Source organism: Chrysemys picta, chromosome 5 (assembly GCF_011386835.1).
Source record: "Chrysemys picta bellii isolate R12L10 chromosome 5, ASM1138683v2, whole genome shotgun sequence".
NCBI lineage: Eukaryota > Metazoa > Chordata > Testudines > Emydidae > Chrysemys > Chrysemys picta.
In genome coordinates, this window is record NC_088795.1 from 90,494,836 (window position 1) to 90,512,270 (window position 17,435).

The window sequence follows — 17,435 nt, forward strand, 5'->3', positions numbered from 1 at the left end:
TATGTGATGGGGGAAGGAGGGCATAGTGAGGGGAAAGGGAAAGAATGCGTTGTCATGCACAGATTAGACCACTATCTATTCTGGCAAAGGAGGGGTCTTCCATTTAAATTGCTCTAGTCAGACAATTTACGATAAAGGTCAAACTACTGAGGGTGAAATCCTGGCCCCATTGAAATCTATGGAAGTTTTGCCACTACTTCAGTGGAGCCAGAATTTCACCCTAGATGAGGAGCAAAGGATCAAAATCTTAAAGAACCATAATCTTGTATCTTCTCACTCACCAGAGTGAGAACTTTCCTTGCATCTTCAGCATAGAAAAGCATTGAAACTGATGACTGTAATCGCACTGCCTATAAATATTAGTATATGTTGCTAGGGAAAATGCTTATATTCTGTTTCTTATTTTGCATAGTGACAGCAAGTGACATGACATCAATCCTAAATTAAACTGTTCATAGTTTAAAGACAGACTCCAATTTGGGCAGAATAAGCATAGCACAAACAAACCATCTGCTACAGCTAGGAGACAGAGAAAAGGAAAATCTGAGCACATAATGTACTGACACTTCATTTTTGAATGGAATTTGTATATATTTATCAGAAGAGATCCTCATCTATACACAAGATATAAGCAGTTTTTAGAAATACAGACACCAAAGAAGATGCTTTTTACAGGTCATGAAGCAATAAATATCCTGGATGACCCTCAGATTATTCACAGAAAACAATGCTCAAGTATTCCTTTATTAGGTAGTCCATTGCACATTATCTCACAAATCATCTGATACTACTGAAGGCATGCCTTTATCTGAAACATCACCACACTGAATGGAAAATGACCTTGATGTCCTTCAGGTATGAAAACAGAGTACTAAAGACTCATTGTAATTGATTGTATGCATCTGAAATCTGTCACAGTACATAGAACATTAAATAGAGACAAAAAGAAAGTTAATATATTAATATATTCCTTACAGGTATTAGAATGTGTCTCTATAAATTCTATCATCTATAGCAAAACACTTTTCCATCAAATTGTTATTTGATATACTGTACAAAAGTTATGATAATCAATACATTGTAAAGCACTTGAAGCTATGGAACTGTTCTATTTTTTGCTTCAATTGTACAACCCTCCCCTGCCCCCTAACTTAAGCTGCTAGTGTAGTTGAAATTTGAGCAATAATAACCAAGAAACTGCCTATTACCAGACAGATGATAAATTAAAGTAGCTAGATTTGCCTTAAGTCCTAAACATGCATTAGAAAACTAGTTTTCAGAGTAGTTTCATAGAAAATATTTTGTTGCTTTAGAAGAAAAGCAAATCCTCTTTAATGGTGTGAATATTTCATTCCATGAAAAAGTTTGCATTTTGTTTTTTCCTTCGCTCTATAAACTGCTAAAAAGGCACATAGAAAAGATTTAACCTATTTGTACAAATATAGAGAAAAAGAAAATTGACTCAAAGCTTATTTACACAGAGGTCTGTTTCCATGGCTCTGACAATCTGTACATTACATTTACTTGCCAGAGCGCTGTAAAGAGTCTACATGTAAATGAGAACCATGACCAATATGTCTCCCCTAGAAACTATTTTAATATCAACCCATCACAAAATATCAAGGCATATGTACACAAAAACAATACAAAATGTTGGATTAACCTGTCCATGGATTGGATTTGGGAGCATTTGGTGGTCATTAGTTCTCTTAAAGGCTGCAAGCTAAGGACAAGGTTTTAGCCAGTCAAAATGTGGGACTTAGAATAGTTTCTAAGCTTGCTTTCCTTTCTGGTAACCGATTACAATTGGCAAATTACATGTGAATAAAACATTCAGAGCTGTACTGTTATAGGCTGATGCTCTGTTCGCTAATAAGTGGTTTTTAAATTACAAATTGGTAAGCGACTGTGGGATATCATAGCTCTGCTATCCCACTGAAAAAACAAGATTAGTGCAGTATGCGGGGGACAATTTTTAATTATATCTACTTGTAGTTTTGTAGATAAGTAGTGCTGCTGAAGGAGACCGGATTGTATGCGAGTAAAAACATATGACAGGCCTTAGCAAAGTTTCAGGCAGTTCCTAATTAGAAATATATGTTTTAGCTTAAGTCACAAAAACACAGATGCAGTAAATCAAACACAGTGGGATACAAAATGCTAGGCTAAGGTGAAAGGAACATATGAATATGATAAGAAATCCAGTAGGAAAAAAAAGGAGTGAAGTGCTTCCCTATTTTCTTTTATAAACTAAATAGAACATTTTACAGCAACAAAAAAGATCACACAAATCAATGCAATGAAGACATGCATATCTACCTGCAACTTCTCTGTGAAGAGAAGCTTAAGGATAGAGTCTCATATCCTTCAGATTTCCTCTTAATCTCCAACCCTTTTATAGAACCCTACTACACTCGTTAATTGGCCAAGAGTAGCTTGTTTGCATTGATGGCCAAGGAGGTTCTGTGCATGCCCTCTCACCCGCCCTCGCACCCGCAGGTGCTGCCCCTGCAGCTCCCTTGGCTGCGGTTCCGGACCAATGGGAGCTGCGGAGCCGGCACTCGAGGCAAGGGCAGCCCACGGAGCCTCCCACAGGGACCTGGAGGCTACTTCCAGGAGCTGTGCAGAGCTAGGGCAGGCAGGGAGCCACTGCCATGGTCCCTTTTTGACCGGGTGTTCTGGTTGAAAACCGGACACCTGGCAACCCTAGCTGTAGGTGGTTTTTATTTTGCTTGTAAAACAATAGAAATCTACTTGTATACTTAGAGTACAAATCTAATCATAACTAGACATTTAAATCCTGCCATCCTTCCCTCAGACTAAATCCCAATTGACTTGCTATAGACATCATGCCATAGTAATATTCTAAATTTGGAGCCCATGTGGCCATCCTTGGAAAATTTCCCATTGAGATTGTAGGACTGGCTCCTAAAGTCTGCTTTGATAGGATGTCTATTTCAGCTGAATAACTTGTTCTACTAGAAACTATGAAACTCCAGAGTATCCAGTCCATATTGTGCCAAGATCACAAGCCATACAGCTGAGGGTGGTTGGGGAAGCAACCTTTCTTCCACCCCTAATCCCACGGCTATCCAAGGGCCAATTTGGCTCCTAGCACAAGTCATTAAAGCAGTCTTGAGGCTGCTCTAAATTGGTCTGGCTGCACCCACCCCCCCAAGAAGCTGTTCTGGCAGCCAGAGTTCCCCAGAGCAGTGCTCCAATCATGCCCTGACAAACATTCTATACCAGAAGAATCCTCTGGAAGGTGGCTAAGAACAAGGGAGCAGTATCTGGTCCAATGTGTTAAAATTTATGGTTTATGCACTATGCTCATTTTATTGCGTGTTTCTGGTCAAAAGACAAAAAGAGAGATCCCCTCCTTCCCTCCCAACTGCCAGGCAATTTTTTGGTTCAAACACAGGGAAGACCATAACAGGGGTGAATCCCTTAATTGGGGATTCAGAACCTGAGGGGTGGAATCCCAAATACCCTCCCTTCATGCTAGGATGAGGGGGAAGATAGGGTTAACAATCTGCATGAGAGTTAGGCCATCCGCTGCCCCAAAATCAGAACTGATGCCAGTAGTTTCATGTGCCCTGTGCTTGACTTTACCCCAAGAGTGTGCCGCACTACCCTTGGACTGTGACAATTTATTATGGTTTATTTTTTTAATTCCAGCATTGTTAACCTACCCCCAACTAACAAGACAGATCCTCCAGGCTTCTGTGAGGAACATAAAAACTCACCAGACATCAGTCACTGAAGTCTAGAAGGAAAATCCCCTCCTAGCCCCAAAAAGGCAATCTGGCTAGGCTCACAGCACACCTGGTGTACGTCTACACCATGATAAATGACCTGGGGCTGACCCAGGTTAGCTGACTAGGGCTTCTAGGACTACAAAATTGCAGTATAGATGTTCAGGCTCACGCTGGAGTATGAGCTCTAGGATCCCAGAAGTGGGGAGGGTCCCACAGTTTGGGCTCCAGCCCAAACCAGAACATCTACATTGCAGTTTTATAGCCCCTAGCCGGAGCCCCACGAGACTGAGTCAGCTAACATGGGCAAGCCACAGGTGTTCTATTGCAGTGTAGACATATCTCTGGAGAACTGACCAGCCAACTACAAAAACAAAGAAGGTTGAGATTGGTGGGAGCACTCTGAGGAAGCTTACCCCTGGCCCAGGCACTTTTTGTCCCTCAGAAGGAGAGACACAGGAGTGACAGGAACCAGTTAACTCTCTTGGCCTCCCCCAAATAGGCTAGTCACAGCCTAGATGTGATGCCTAGGCACTCCCATTAGCCTTGTACAGGCTTTCCACATACGCCTGGGAAAGTGGGGAATGTGGAGCAAGCAGACACCAAAAAGGACACCAAGGGTTCTAATTCCCTGGCAGTTCAGCCAGCCTCCTCTCCCCATACATCTTCCTCTCAGCTGGGTGTGGGTGCGGGGGAAAGGCACTATACAGAAGCTGCAGTATTTTACACCAGTGTCACCTGTTCAGGGAATTTTACCAGAATTCTCTCACCTACAGGCCAACAAAACATACACAATAAGTTATAGGAAGAAGTGATTGCAGCATAAAGAGCTCCTGAGACATTTGGATTTCTTTCTTTAGGAGAGGATTAAAGGGTCAGGTACAGAAGAGGGAAGGTGGCATTAAGATAAGTAAGAAATGGGTAGGCATGCTGGGCCAGATGGTCTTTTTCCTCTCTTAAGATTTCTTATATTCTGAATTCTATTAGCATTCAGCAAGGATTGTTCATGAGTAACCCTTTGCTTGCAAATGCTCCAATAAAGTATGCAGCATGGATGTTGTTCCGCTTTTCTGAAATGGAAAACTACAACACATTTGTTGAAAACAAATCCCATTGAAAAAGGGGGTCAGTTTGGAAGCAAACTAAACTGTTTGTAGAAGGGATCAGAGAAAAGCTATACCAACCAGTCAGCCATTTACCTGTATTAACATACTGGTGCAAATTCATCCTTGTTCTAACTCCTCTGAAGTCAAGAGTTAGGGATGAATTTAGACCCCAAATACAGATAACTGCAACACTGTGAGCTATCTGTCCACTGCTTTATACAGAATAGTTTATTAGTAATGTTATAATTCTCTATGAAATTAAACATTAAGAAACTGCAGATTAAAACACACTATTGAAAAGTGTTGGAGGGTGGCTTTTTGAAGGTTGATTTTTGAACTTTAAAAGCAGGAAACATCTCACTTTTACAGATTCCAAACTTACCAACTTCACTAAGTTATAGGATGTCAACATATGCTGCAATCATTCTGTATTAGATTGATCTAAATCAGGCACTGACAGGTTTTGGAGCATCCATCAGTCTTGCAAACTAGAGTTGAGATAATAAAAATAATAGTGTAATGGGCAATAATAATTAATTGCTCAAAAATACAGAGCTAATGTCCGAATGATCTCTAAGGTTGACAAGAACTGAGGACAGGAGAAATTCTATTCATTGTGCATTGTAACCACAAGTGAATGAGTCCAAAGCAGCACATACAGAGGTCAAGCAGATAACCATTGGAGTGATCAAACACCATTAGTGATCTTTCTAAAACAATTATTGAAGCATGCGTATTCTCTCGTGCTATCATTTGAAGGACTATAAATGCAGGAAGAAGGATAATGCTATCAATATCTTTCAACCCTCTGGCAAGAAACAGTCTCAAAATTCAATCCAGACAAAACACCAAGGACTTCTCAATTCCAAAGAAGAGGTAAAGTATATGTGTTCACTATAACAATAGTATGAGAGTATTGTTTAGATTTATTTTGGTATTTTTTAAAAACAAAGTTAGTGGAAAACTCTTACTGGAGTTTTGAGGAAGCAACAGCTTGGGACAGTTGCCAAAAGAATCAAAGTAAACACAATTAATACCCCAAAAAATGTGCTGTGATTTGAAGCAGTTAACATTGCTACACACCATACCCCTGATCCAAACCCATAAAGGAAAGAAATGAATATGTAACAAATACATACCTTCTTCTCTTGTACGTACAAAAACACTCTTTATCATTACTACAACTACCATACACCACAGGCCACGTATCGCATTGTTAGGTTTGCCTTTCCCTTTACGCACATACCCCCATATCAAACTATCTTCTCCCAACAGTATTAGTTTGATGTTTGGAGTAGTACAGTGTTAGGCTGGAATGGTGTGGTTTGGTAAAGGGGTAATGGAAAGCTGGCATCCCTAGGGAAGACAGAGGACAGAGTTACAGATGAAGTGTATTATCTGTGATGTAGGCTCCTTGGTTGGTAATTAAAGTCAATTGAAGTTTCACTTAAATTAGAACTGGGCTCTAAATCTGGTAAGAAATTCTCATCACTAGAACCCTTCCAAAGTTACAGTAGAACCTCAGAGTAATGGACACCTTGGGAATGGAGGTTGTCCATAACTCTGAAACAGTCCATAACTCTGAACAAGACATTAGGGATTTCAGCCACGGTGAGGGGATGGGGAGACTCCAGGTGGGAGGGGGAATCGGGGCTTCTGACCCTAGGGGCTGCCAGGGCTCCTGGCAGGGGGTTCAGGGCTTCTACTCCCTGGGAGCACCAGGGCTCAGGGCTTTAGATTGGTGGGGTGGGGGAGAAGAGAGAAACACTGGGGCTTAGAGCTTCAGTCCTGTGGCTCCACTCCAGGTTTCAGCCTCACGGTAGGTGCCGGGGCTCAGAGCTTCTGCTAAAGGGGGAGTGTGGGGTTGAAATTGGTGCACCCTCTTAGCTAAAGCCCTGATGACCCTCACGGGTCTGAAGCTGGAAATGGGGCCGTGGGGCTGAAGCCTCAAGCCCCAGCACTACCCCCGGTCTAAAGCCTTGTGCTCCTGAGGGTCAGAAGTTCCTAGCACCCCCTCCCACCCGGAACCCTGACACCCCCTTCCTGCAGCCCCAACCCCCCCCCCCCCCCCCGCCCCCCATGACTGAAGCCGTGAGCCCCAGGGCTACAGCCCCAAGGCAGTACAGTATTTGCTGATTGGTTTTTTGTTTGTTTTGTCTCCACTGCTGCCTGATTGAGGACTTCTTGGGTGTCTGTTTGACCGGTAAATCCGTAACTCCAGTGTTTGTATCTTTGAGATTCTACTGTAGTGATTATACTAGACATGAGAGAACCTGAAAAAGTTTGGGGTGAGGGCAGGAGGGGAAAAGAAGTTACAGAACACATATACCAAAGTGAAATATTTTTCCTTCTATTCTATACTGGAAGAAACTACTTATAGCTCTAAAAGGATTTTAATTATGAACCTATAACCTAACATTTCTAAATTATTAATTTTAGGTTCGTACCTCTAACTTACACACCATTAACAACTTGGAGAGACTATTAAGGGAAATAAGTCAATAGTTTTCTGATTCCAACTTCCCCCTCCACACCAGAGCAATAAAACAAAGATAAGCTAAAAAAGCCCAACGACTTTCCCTTCTGTCCATGGGCCTCATCCAAGTCCCTCAACTTCACTGAGAGCTGTCGGAAATTAGAATATTATCTGAACGAGGAATTGGTACTTTAAGAATACCAGAAAATTTGTCAAATTAAATATTGATACCTGCAAACAGTACCTATTTTAAATGATTAAGGCACTTTAGCCTGCGGTACAAATCCTGAATTGCCCAAGTCAATGAAATTCAGGAGGTGGATAGGAAAACAAGGCTAGAAATAAGCAACAGCTATATGAAGAACTAAGGATACCCAATGAAAAAGACTGCTTTACTTTTTAAATTAATTTAGCTATGGAACAATTTGACCCAAACCAACCAAGAAACTGGTTAACCATAGTTTAAAACCAGTATTAAAAAAAAAAAAAAAAAAACCCACACCCTCACCAATAGCACTTGGTCCAATACAAGATATTACTTCTCCCACCTTGTCTCTCTGTACAGCACATACATTATGTAAATATATTACACACACAAAAAATGTGTTAAAGAATATGAAAGGTACAAGGTCAGAATCAAGGCTCCCTGCCTATACAATCTAAATTTGGCCCCATTGGGTGTATGCATTATGAGACCATCTTTAATTACATGATCTCATACTATTTTTGCCACAGAACCCCTTCCTCATTCCCTGCACACCAAGTGGATAGCTATTTGTGATGATTGGCACTTGTGGGGAGTCACCTACTGGTCAGGGGGTTAGGCCCTTTGAAATGCAGCAGGGGAAGGGGAGCCCAGGCTCTCCCGCTCCACCAAGCTCTGGTCTTGGGCTCTGTGAGTCCTTAAGGCTGCTCTCCCAGGGCTACTTCCTGTACCCCTCTATTGTCCAAAGTTCGCAGTCTGTGGCAACAACGTGCAAAAAGGGTCAGCTCACTGCTTGGCGCCTCCTCGCGGCTAGCATAGTGTGGCAGCTCTCTCTCTCAGTGGAGATAGCAGCTGCCTCCTCCTCTGACTTGGCCCTCTGGCCAGGTCACCTCCAAGCCTCTCCTCCCCTTCTGGGATAATCCATAAAGAAAACAAGGGGAACCAATACAAACAGAGTTAGTATGAGAAGGGGGAAATGCCTCCTTCTCCGGCTATATCAGAAGTAGGTCCTCCCTTCCCTCAGCCCTTTCCTCAGGAGCTGCGAGTTATAGGTCTGCTCTCTACCCTAGTCTACCCCCAAATGAGTGTTCTGCTTCCTTTTAACTCCTTCTAGGATGACCAGACAGCAAGTGTGAAAAATCAGGACAGTGGGTGGTGGTGGTGGTGGTGGTGGGGGGTAATAGGATCCTATATAAGAAAAAGACCCCAAAATCAGGACTGTCCCTATAAAATCGGGACATCTGGCCACCCTAACTCCTCCTCCAGTCTGTGCATCTCTTGCAGGGATGGGAGTTGGCTGAGCCCAGAGCTACTCCTTAATCCCTTGCTGCCCATGGTTGAATCTGTATACTTCATCACTCTATTCAACCTTTTTTTTCCCCCTCCACATTCTTCACTATGGCCCCAGGCCTTATTTACTGCACACTATTCAAACTTTGTTCTGAATACAGAATTATTTACTTCTTCGTGGGTTTTTCAGTGGCACTCTTCATTATAGTACTTGGGTGCTTCACAGACAGTCAATTTATTTACCCAACAGTCCTGTGAGATGAAGGGATTGATATTATCCCCATTTTACAGATGGGGAGCTGAGGCACAGAGACGTTAAGTACAAAGATGTCCACTACATTTGGATGTCCAATTTGAGCTAGCTGGAACCTGGTTTTTTCAGGGTACTTAGCATTATACAGAACTGTGTGTGTTCAAAGCACATCTCCCATTGACTTCAGTTATAGCTGTGAGCACTCAGCGCTTCTGCAAATCAGACCCCAGGGTCTCAGGTCAGGCACCCAGAAAGTGAGGAACATGTACATAGCAACCACCTGTGAACAGTTTGTTTTAAGTGACTTGCATAGCATCATACAGGAACTCTGCAGCAGAGGCATGGATAGAATCCAATACTCAAGGGCAACATGCAATTGTCTTAACTAGGAGAGCCTTTTTTCCTTTTCTCCCTACCTCATTCACTACACATCTTCCAACCTCTGCAACAAATGAGGCAGGAGCCCTACAGACAATAGTCGTGTTTACTATGCAACCCTGATGCCACCCTGAGAACAGACTCATCTTGAGTACTGAAGGAGGCAGGAAAATAGTATATGATCATGTAATTTAAGACCATCATAATGCATATGCACAAGGGGGTGAATTATGGTTGCAATGCAGGCCAGCCAGCCTTAATACTCACACTTCCTAACTTTTGAGTGTTTGACTGTGCATCCTTAATAATGTTCTTTTAACAGATTTTTGTTGGTAACTTCCTAAGTTTAAAACAAAACAAAACAAAAAAAAACCCACCCTGAAAAACAGCAATCCCATCACATGACATCACACTGACACCCACATGGTCATTAGCATGCTTGGAACCTTTATATCTCTAACCCAGATCCCTGTCACAGTAACTCTTAGCAATAGTAAGTTTTCATCCTTTATGTGGACCAGCTCTAGAAGGGGCTTAGGCACATTGTTTCCCAATGGATTTCACAGATATTTGCTGAAAGCAGAGAAATGGAGAGACCCTGGAATCTTGGGTCGCATTCTAGGCTCTGGAAAGGAGCATACTCTAGTGGGCATGCTCTAGTGAGCACCCACTTGTCCACCCCGATCTCAACCTTTTCTGTCTCATACCCTCTAACCTCTCCCTATCCAAATCTTGTCTCTTCTTTAACTCTGATTTGTCCTATTCTCCTTGCCTACCCAATTCTAGTCTGCATGCCTCAGGGTTCTCATCCCAGTCTCCCTGTCCAGGCTTCGCTGTCCAAATCCTAATCTCCCTGCTGACTTCTAGCCTCTCAGAGTCCCCACCTGGAACCAGGTTCTCCTCCCCCAGCTCCTTGTCCAAGATCTCTTTCTGCCCAATGGCTCCCAGCTCCAGTCACAACCTAGTTATTCCTAGCCCTGGTCTCCTTGTTAAGTCAGTCCTTATCTCCTCACACCATCCCAGCTTTTCATCTGATCTGTTCCCCCCCCTCTACCCAGCCAACTGGCTCCCAGCCTCCCCCCAATCCCCCTCATTAACTCCCACTGCCAGTCTCCTCACACACAGTTCCAACTCCTACTGTCCTTGTCCAGCTAGTCGCAACCCACCCTCTCCCACAGCCTCCTTGCCCAGATAATCCCAGTCTCATCAGAATCCCTGTCCTAATCTATTACAGTCTCTCCCCTGGTCCAGCTTTTGTCCACTCTGCATTCAAATCAGATGAATTCCTTCTCCATCATGTCAACAGAGGGTCACAGAGCACAGAATGGATAGGCTCCTTGCTCTCCGTTCCCGTGCCTAGTCCTAACTTGGTCCAGAGTGGCTGGGAACAGCCATTACAGGGAAAGTATTTCTGATCCCCCATAGCCAGGGCTGGAGCACACTCAGTTGCTCTGTGGTGATGGCACATGGACAGTCCTGTCACATAGAGGAGCTGTGAGGATACGGAACGTGCTCACTCACTCCCGGGAATAGTACAGGCCCAGTCTGGTCAGCACTAGGATCTGTGAGAGGCTCAGTGTGCATGCTTCAGAGATGTTAGCTGCCAACATCAAAGAAACCTCTGCACAACTGTGAACTGCAATTTTTTGAAGGCTTATAATTTGGACAATTTTTGGCCAATTTTTCAGACATGGCAAAATACACATCCCTGACAAAGAGGCCACCCCCTGCCAAATTTCAAGTCTCTAATCCAAAGCATGGAGGCACTAGAGCATTTAAAATAAAAGATTAATATTTATTTGATTTATTTATTTTTTAGTGTATAGACAAACCTAGATTTTTTCCCCATAGATATGTTCTCAGAAATGGCCAAACTACTGAAAACTGACTTATAACAGGAAGCATCAGGCAACCTTAAAAAGTGATGTTACCAATCCCACCTATATCATACAGAACAGACAACAGATATATACACACACACGCATGTGTACAGACACTCTCCAGGTTATGCAAGACCCAACTTACGCAAATTTGACCTTACGCAAAAAGTTCCATAAGGCATAAATAAAATTTTCAAGTTGTGGAAAATATTGCATAGTGTACAGAAATGCAAAGTACTGTACTGTAGTGCGGTGTGCGGAGGAATACAGCAGTAGCATCTCCTACAAGGGAAGGCTTTGCACTCTCACAGCCTCGTGTTATTTCAGTGATACTGTATTTCTGTTCTGAAACCTTGTATTTCTGTTATTTCACCCTATTATTTCATTCAAATCATGCCAGGAAAATGACCAAGTGATAGCAAGAGTGCAGGACCAGTTCATTAGTGAAAGAAGATTGATTTAGAGCAGAAAATGTTATAAATGTTTGGTTTTTTATGCTTGCACAATATACGTTTCCAACTTATGTAAAATTTGGGTTACGCAAGGCTTTCTGGAACAGAATGATTGTGTAAGTCGGGGAGTGTCTGTATTGTATATTTATATAGGTTTTTATCCATTATAAACCAGGATTTTTCTCTCTACTGATTTGGGTCAAATTGTTCCATACCTCCATTGATTAGTACTTTTCATTTTTGTACTAAAGAGTTTCCTGTGTGGCTTTACTGAAGGTCACAGAGAAAGAACTGCATGCTGCTTTATTTAAAAGAAAAGGAGTTCTCTGAAGAACAAGTTAAGAAGTCAATGTCCCATATAGCAGCGATTCTCAACCAGTGGTCTGCGGCCCCAAGTCCCACCGCTGAAACCCAATGCCCCAAGCAGAGCTGAAGCGGGTGAAGACAGGAGCAGTGCAGGGCTGAAACCCCAAACTGCTTCTCTCCCACCCCCTGCTGAAACCAGGAACAGTGCAGAACTCCTCCCCCCCCTCACCCCCCGCCCCGAAGCCAGGAGCGAGGGCTGAAACCCTGACGCAGGCTGAAACCTTGAGCCCACGGGCAGCGTTGAGGGGGCACAAGGCTGTTTCCTTTATAGGAAAGTGAATTATTTAATTGATTTTACTACCTAAAACTTTAATAAGTACAGTTGATAGAAGTCACTATAGCCATATTTTAGAAGCAAACTTTAGCTGCATCAATCATTATTGTGAACAATCAACTGAAAACTACAAATATTTCTCAACTTCTGTTTATAATTTTCTGCAACTCTGTACATATAGGAAAGAAAATGAATAAATTTAAATGGTATATTTTACATATGCAAATTTTAATATATGAATCATTTTTGCATAATGTCTCAAGCAAATTTAATATGTCAATTATCCATGTTGATATGCAATAGCAACTTTATGTCGGCCTTCACACCAGCCTTAATTAACCCACCACTAATGTAGTGATATATAGGTTTTTGAATGGCATTAATTAAAAAGGAATCTGCTGTATGTACATTTTATTTCTTTATCATAAGTCATCAACATAGATATCAATGCTGACATAAGAATGTCAGCTTCTAACCAGAGATAACTTGAGTTTTTTCAACAAAAGAATAATTTAATATGTAACGGAGGGAGTCTCAGTGAAATTCCTTTCAGGGAGGGATATACAAGACTATGTTTGAAATCAACATTACAATACACAGTCTCTTATAAAGATGGATTTCACCCAGGGGTGCTGGAACAATTTGTATAGTGAGGGTGCTGAGAGTCATTGAACAAACGGTAAACCCTGTATATGATGGAAACCACTTCAAGCCCGGAGGTGCAGCAGCACCCCTAGTTCCAGCACCTATGATTTCACAGAATCTCAGTGGGAAAATGCACTTTTCAGCAGTCACCAATGTAGTCAAAAATTGAGATAACAGAATACATTTGAGCAGTCCAGGGCAGCTAACAGCAGCAGTGATTGTGTTAGCACTACAATTTCATGTGCTCTATTATGATTCTAATTCTGCTCTGAAATACAATTGAACAGAATGTATAAGATGCAAGTTATTGCAAAATTTGTCCCAGGTGTTTAGACTATCTACATTGTTCTGAGCTCTTTGATCTCCAAAGATTCACAATGCATTCTTCCTAGCATACCACTGCCAGTGAGCTCTTTGAAAATATTATTCAGCACTGTATGTATAAATTTTGCCTTTGAAAAAAACTAAAGATTCCTGGATTGATCTCGTGGGGGGGGGGGAGGGGGAGGAGGAGGAAGGGGGGCAAAAACACACCAAAATCCCTTGAATACATACACAGTAAACTAGTCAAATATGAATAATTCAAAAGGTGAAAAAACTTGTTGCTTGAACTAGTTCATGAGAAAATTTAAAGATGTGGATGCAGTCATTTAAATATATGCGGTCTCTATAAAAATAATGTATACAGTTCTTATACTTCATTTAAATGTGAAAAACAACTATGACATTCATTCTTTGTCCCATTTTTATTCTTATTCCATTCAACTATGATGTTTGTTGTAAAACTTTTTATTGATACACACATTGAAAGATCCCAAAGCACAACTGATACCCAAACTATTGCATCATAATTTTCCAAGGATTGACTGATGCACCTGACAAAGGTATAAAACAGTGACCTAAGGCAAAACAAGAAAAGCTTCTAAAAGTCACTATTCTTATTTGCAGCAATCGAAATTCTGAATAATCTAAAATGTGTCACTTTTGACAAATATCCACAATTAAATTAATATGTAAAACAAAAACAATTTGAATAAAACAATGGTCCCTTTTAAAAACAAAACCAGTTTATTATGCATAGCAACACTAATATTTTAATTATCAACATAACTTTTGTTATTTGCAGAGGGATGACTTGAAAGATTAATTTAGTAGTAAATGACGCAAACTTTATTCTTTAACTCAACATTACAATAAAACTTTTATTAAAGACATTTAACAACCTATATAACTTCATAAATCAGTAGAGTAAAATATTTAAGGATTCAATTTTAAAATATTTGTAATGTTTTCCTTAACATGAGAATATTATGGAAACATTAATAATTCATACAAATAGTGAGCGCTATTCCATTACCATTTGCTGCCAGTGCTATTTAAAAAATTATTATACAGCATACAAAGTATACAAATATGCTCACAACTGAAGAGAGAGTTACTAAAATGTAAATTTGTCTTATATATGCAAACAGAGTTTCCAAATACTGCATATTTACATTCATGGTAGATGGCCCTTTGAAAGTGTGCTTAATTAAAAAAGGATGTGCTGAGACACAGTAACTTATACGGTAAGTAACAACAAATAGTAGGAATCTCTTTGGTTAGTATCCATTTTTAGAATCTTTATAGCTATCTTTAAAATCTTGAAATGTGCGAGTATAGGTTGCTTATTGTTTCCACACACTTCACAGATACAGTCCTATATTTTAAACTCATTATTATAATGAAATATAAGACCAAGAAAGAGCCTTTGATTGAATAAGTTTAACAATGAAAGTTGGATTTAATAAATATTTTGCTTAAATTCCTGAACTGGATTAAAACTGTCTAAAGTGGAGTTATATGTATAACTGATACATTTCTTATATATCCAATGTGTAATTTTCTTCATTAAATAAGATTGTATTGTTAGTTTGTTGCCTAATTTAATGTTCAGAAATAGCTAAATAATTTGATGCCTTTTTATGGGGTATCTAGCATTATTTGGTAGTGATAATTTCTACATTTTAATTACTAAACATTAAGTGAAATTCAACTATGACCACTATTATTTTTAGTCTAATTAAATAAATGGCACTAGGTCCCCAAAATCCACACAATACCAATGTAAGACAACAGCTACCTATTTTTATAATAATACACCGTTTATGAAGCATACATTGATCAAGCTGACAACTAAATTAATAGAAAATTAGCTACAGAATATTTATTATACACCATTAGTTATAAATAGCACTTAGCACAGAAAAGGGTAACTCCCCCCCCCGCCCCCCCCCCCCACACACCTACTAGCAGATCAGTTTCAGTGCCATTATTGTCAAGCACATTAAATTTTCAGGATGCATGGTGTGGTTTCTAGGTTCTCTTTAACCCCCTGAACTGTGTTTTTAAAATTAGGCATTTTATATTTAAAAAGCCAGAGCAGAAACATTAATAAAAATATTCTGCAAACTTCTACAAACTACACATTTTTATTCTTCTGTTGTGAATCTTAATATTAGCAAAATTGGTCAAAATAAAATGACAGCATTCACTGGAGATCTGCTAACGTTATAAGGCAACAATTTGCATGGGTGGTTCATTCGCCCCCTCCCCCCAACAGATGAGAAATGATTAAACTGAAGAAATTGTGTAAGAAAACAGATGAAAACCAATTTTACATCCAAGACATCATAATCTTTAGTTTACCTATTCCAGTTCTTATGGAAAAGGTAAAAACCATAAACCATGGATTATATATTTTAATCATGAAAACCAGCAGATTTCATAACTCATTACAATATGACGGCAGAGGTTCGTGATAAATGGTTTAGAGGAGGTTAAACAAAGCAATGTAGCTCTTGAAGGTGATAGTGTGGAACAAAAGTCATGTTTCTGAGACCTCTTGCTTTTCAGCAAAGGAAAATGAATACAGGATTCTTCTGGGAAATGCTAACAAAGGAAAATATAGAATAAATTTAAAAGAGCCAATCCAGCTATTAAATTCTCAGAAAGCAACGAAGTAGCACCTTCAACGAACACACTCAGACATTCCTAATTTTTTATTTAACAAAGACAGTTTTATAGTAGGAGATACTGCTTACATGCTCTTTTTTCTGATCTATTCATTGTGCATCCAACTGTTACTAGTGCACATAATCTTCGCAATTTCTTTCATTGATATTAACAGGGAAATATCACAGATAGCAAAACTGATGCTAATCCCAGGCTCACAACAAACAATCACACACACATGTCCTTTAATAATCTTCAAGGAAAGACTAGCCATGTCTAACAATAGAAAATAGCCCTGAACATCAAATAGCCCTGACAAGCAAGAATCGTTGAGTAGAAGCAAAGAGATGCTAATGAGTGAGAGACAAGGTCAGGATGCGAGGAAGCATAGTACAGTGCTACAGCTTTCCGTGTGGGGAAAACCTAACTGCTGCCATTTACGCTGAAATAACATTTGTTAGGGAAACAGGAACGTCCTACCTCTTTCACTCCTCCGTTTGGTGAGCAGCGATGTAGTGTGGGGTGGTTTCCTTTTGCGATGGATGCAGCAGCAGCCGCCCAGCCTGTCTCTCAAGCAGCCTCCATTGCTCTCCCCGCGGCTGCCACACCATGGCAATGCAAGCTCAGTCACTCCAGTGATCACATGCTCCCTGCAACCCACCAGACCCAAGTTGGGCAACAAGAGAAGGCACGCTCCCGCTGCCTCGCCAAATGGGAGAGTTTGGGTAAAAGTTGAACCCTGCCAAATTGTACAGAACTGCTCCTACTGGGGAAAAAGGTAAAAGCTGGATTCCACCTGGATCCCGGTGATATTTGTACCCAAGCCTCCAAATTCCATTGCGTAAACAGAAATGTCTAACTCAGGGGTTCTCAAACTGGGGGTCACGAGGTTATTACATGGGGGGTTACGAGCTGTCAGCCTCCACCCCACACTTCACTCCAGCATTTATAATAGTGTTAAATATTTTAAAAAGGGATTTTAATTCATGGGGGTGGGGGACGCACTCAGAACCCTGTGTTAAAGTGGTCACCAGTACAAAAGTTTGAGAACCACTGGTCTAGCTGCTTCTACTGCACAAATAAACCAATTCTGACCACTGATTGGTTCTGGTGCACTAGCACAACAAAAACCCGGTTCTGGCCTGCTTAAGTAGACAACAAGTTTAGCTGCTTCTACTCCAGCAATGAAACACAGATACCAAAGCATCCCAATTCAACTGAACAGAAATCTTGGCCCCGGTGGCCTGTCACCCCAAAAATCTGGCACCTACTCTTCAAATTCCACTGCCTAAACAGAGAACATGATTAGCCTTTGCTATTTACCAAAAAAAAAAAAAAAAAAAAAAAATGTGGACACCAAC

General features: G+C 40.8%; 1 protein-coding gene across 17 annotated transcripts in view; it reads right to left on the minus strand.

The window, feature by feature from the left end:
* Nucleotides 1-16,787, minus strand: part of CRACD (capping protein inhibiting regulator of actin dynamics) — a 215,452-nt gene extending 198,665 nt beyond the window's left edge. For 8 of the 17 annotated variants that reach the window (XM_065596842.1, XM_065596834.1, XM_065596833.1 and 5 more), the window contains exon 1: nucleotides 16,555-16,686. The gene's annotated coding sequence lies outside the window, so the exon portion shown is untranslated. Of the gene's footprint in view, nucleotides 1-16,554 lie in introns of all 17 variants that reach the window. The other 9 variants (XM_065596850.1, XM_065596827.1, XM_065596825.1 and 6 more) reach the window with 5 other exon arrangements.
* Nucleotides 16,788-17,435: the final 648 nt, after the last annotated feature.